Raw genomic sequence first — 3,634 nt, forward strand, 5'->3', positions numbered from 1 at the left:
ACTGCCACCTAACATTAGCCAGTCTTTCCATCACATGGATACATGAATCAAGTAGCCGCAGAGGCAGAGAGAGGGGCTATAGGGAGGGCCAACATCACACACTTGCTCTTACCAGAGCCAACCTAGCTACAACAGCCTATGGATGTCCAACCTGCCAGCAGTAGAGGTCAACACAGAGGCCCCAGATTGGCAGTATTACTTGAGGACCAAGATGCTACTTTGGGGCAAGTTAACTCTTGACCACCTTCTATCCTAAGGCCAGAGGTTGTTTCTCCCTGTAAGATACCTATTCCAAGCATGAGTTTTCCTGCTCAGCTTGCAAGACTCAACTTGCAACACTGTCCAGAGGGTTCATGGAATACACACACACACACACACACAATTGCACATGTCATAGCTTAGGACCAGGGGGCTCAAGTCAAAGCAAAGACTGAGATGGACTCATGACAGGGATCCACTGGTCACTTCACGTATTGTACCACCCAGAAGTTCCTGGCCTCAGTGTTAATATTTTCTGCTGAAAGCAAAATGACAAGCTCCAAAGCAATACTTTATATAGATGGGTGCCATCCTCTAATGAAGTAGTATGTGCAGAGTGGCAGAGGCCTATATGGTGCTGTGTCCCCGGTAAGATAACTACCTAGGTCCTAGAACCAAGGGAGTGTACCGTACCCATTATCTCCCAGTGACCCACTGGGGGACTTCATGATTCTCGTACCTGCAACTCTTGGCTCTACAGGGTTAGAGATCATCGAAAAAAAGTTATGCAGCCTTACCAAAGGACCCAGAATAGGTTTCACTGAACCTGCTACCATGGTACTTTTGACTCTTTGTGCCCAGGAACCAACCCAGAAAAGAGTCACCATCTTAGCAAAATTAATTGACCTTGATCATCAATGGGTGGTAAGGCTACTCTAGTGAGAAAAAGGTCTATGGAACTTAGGTGATCTAAGTAATCCTTCACCATATGCCTTTGCCCAATTGTAACTGAATAAATATAGGAACCCTGGTCTCAGAAGATAATGGTTTCTATGACAATAGAAACTTCAGGCATGAGGGATTCAGTCTCCGCCACAATGACTTGTAGAGGTGATAGCTGAGGGTAAGGAAAATTTAGAATGTTAAGTGGAGGATGGAGGTAAGTAGAAATACAGCCTGGAAAGTAATTACAGGAGAATTGTAGTTCCCACTAATCTCTTCTGAGACATCTCAGGAAGAGGGGCCCATAGAAATCATGAAGGAGTTTCTCCTCAAATGAGTTTGGGGTATATCTATATAGCACAAAGTTTGGGCTGTTGTAGCCAAGAAACATGGCACTCAAATCTCCCTTTAAGACAACATGCTATAAACATTCGAATCCACTGACAGAGTCCAGCTGCAGTGCTTCAGGATCTACTACAACATTCAAGCCTAGGACATGCTCTTCCCAGACAGCAATTAGCCAAAGGCTGAGTACAGTGCAATATTAAGGTCTCACTGTTTATACCCTATCCAAGACCCCTCTACATCCATCTTTGCATTGGAACTCCACCCTAGGTTGGCAGAGACTAGACTGCAGAACTGTACTGCAGTCTCAGGCTCTTCCTTTTCTTCCCTTCTACTTTGTTCACAGGCTTTACAATAAAGCATGAAGATTTTCTCTGCCTGCTCCTATTTCATCTCTCCTTGCACAACCCCATCTGACATTACCTCTTACAACAGAAACCCAAGTCTAAAACCTTAGAGAGGGTCATTCCTCCAAGTCCCTGATGTAGACTCTGCTATTATGAGTCTATGTGAATACCATCTTCTATGGCACACAAAGTTGTTCAATACCCCAAGACCTTCTCACCAGACCAGACCCAACAGATGGCAGAGCCTGTTCTCCCAGGAGATTAGACTTTGATATTTGTCTGTCCTGGGAAGCCCAAGGTTTGTGTCCAAACCAGCCTATCTAGGAAGCAAGCTTTTTTTCCAGAATATGTATGATAGAGCCCATAACTAGATCCTGACAGACTCCAATGCCCAAGAACATTAGACTCACTTCCATATATAGTAGGACCTGGCTGAGTTCCAGGTCTGTCTGACCCTACCTTTACAATAACTACCTAGAGTAGTGGTGTCCCCACTCCACAACCACTACTGAGGAAAGCCTGGTCCTGATACTCTATGGGTCCAACACTGTTGGAAACTCCTGAGTGCCTTGAAAAGCTTTATCCTGACCTCAACTCTTGCATACTGGTGTGGAGCCATTGATGGGAGATCGGGAACATTATGTAACCGATGTGCCTCTCTAGACTACCTTGTCATGACAGCACAGCAATTTAGATCCCAGGTTGATGTTTGAGATGCCACTGTCACCTTACTTTCCCCAGGTGGTTCTGAACCTATTGAAAACTGGACTAGAAGTCATAGAATCAGACTACCATTGTTAGTTACACCAAATCAGGACCAAGCTTTGAAGTCCCCCTGAACAAGGCTGAATGTACCTTCTACCATAAAGCAATCTTGCTTGGTGGACAGCTTCTCTACTAACTGAAGAGGGCAGACTGCACAAACCTGAAGAGAAGGGTTCAGCTACATATGCCCCATGAATTGTTCCCAGTCTCAACCCAATTCCTCTTCTTCCCTTGGATAGGAGATAGGGACGCAGAAACTAGAAAAGTCCGTAAATATTACAATGAGAACAGAAATTCTATTTCACAGGGACACAAAACCACCCCATGAGCCAGGATTTTTTAAGATTTTATTTTTAAGTAAGCTCTACACCCAACATGGGGCTCAAACCTACAACCCTGAGATCAAGAGTCCCATACTCCAACTGAGCCAGCCATGTGCCCCCAGAATTTTTTTTAAACTGCCTTCCAACTCTTACCCAACTCAACTTCCCACTCCAAGAGACCTCTTCTAGGTACATCCCAATGGATAATGGGGAAGCAAAACTGACATTATCCACCCATAAAAGATGTTATGAACTAAAAGCAGCCAGCCTTGTCTAGCAATAATCTCCAAAACAAATAAAGCCCTAACTAATCCTTTTTCCATACTTGCCAACTCCCTAACAAGGGTTTTACCCTGCTTTTAAAAAATTAACTGTAGGTGAGAACTTTATAGATGTTCGTGTGCACCAAGATAGATTTCCTTTCAATATTAAATTGACTAGTCATCAACCTGGACTTTTCCTTGAATTTGTTCTTTATTCAAAGAACCAATGGCTGCCTCTTACAAAACATTGCAAGAAAACAAAACTTGTGTTTTTCATGTGACCAACAACTACTGCTAGAGTGCTCCAATGCTAGAAACCCTATTAGTCACACTATGTACCCCCAACTTTTTTCCTTAATATAAACCTAGTCAACATTGAGAGCCTTATGCCTACAGACATCTCATGGCACTTAAAGATGCAACTGTAGCCTTGTCAATCAGCACTGCAAGAAATGTATGGCCAGTACATGCAAACTAGGCTTCTCCCTGCGATTCTATGGCCTACTCCTTAATTCTACATGGTCTTTTGGCACCATTCAAACCAGTGGCCACTGCCTCAATCCTCCGACTCCCACACCTCTGGGGGTTCACTATTCCTCCTCCTAGTCTAGGAATCCCATCCTTTCTTTCCCCCAAAAGCAAGGAGACAAATTTATTCAGCAGCCTTTGG

This window comes from Eumetopias jubatus, unplaced genomic scaffold (assembly GCF_037043125.1).
Source record: "Eumetopias jubatus isolate StellerSeaLion01/CBP00866 unplaced genomic scaffold, mEumJub1_p1.0 scaffold_2, whole genome shotgun sequence".
Lineage (NCBI taxonomy): Eukaryota > Metazoa > Chordata > Mammalia > Carnivora > Otariidae > Eumetopias > Eumetopias jubatus.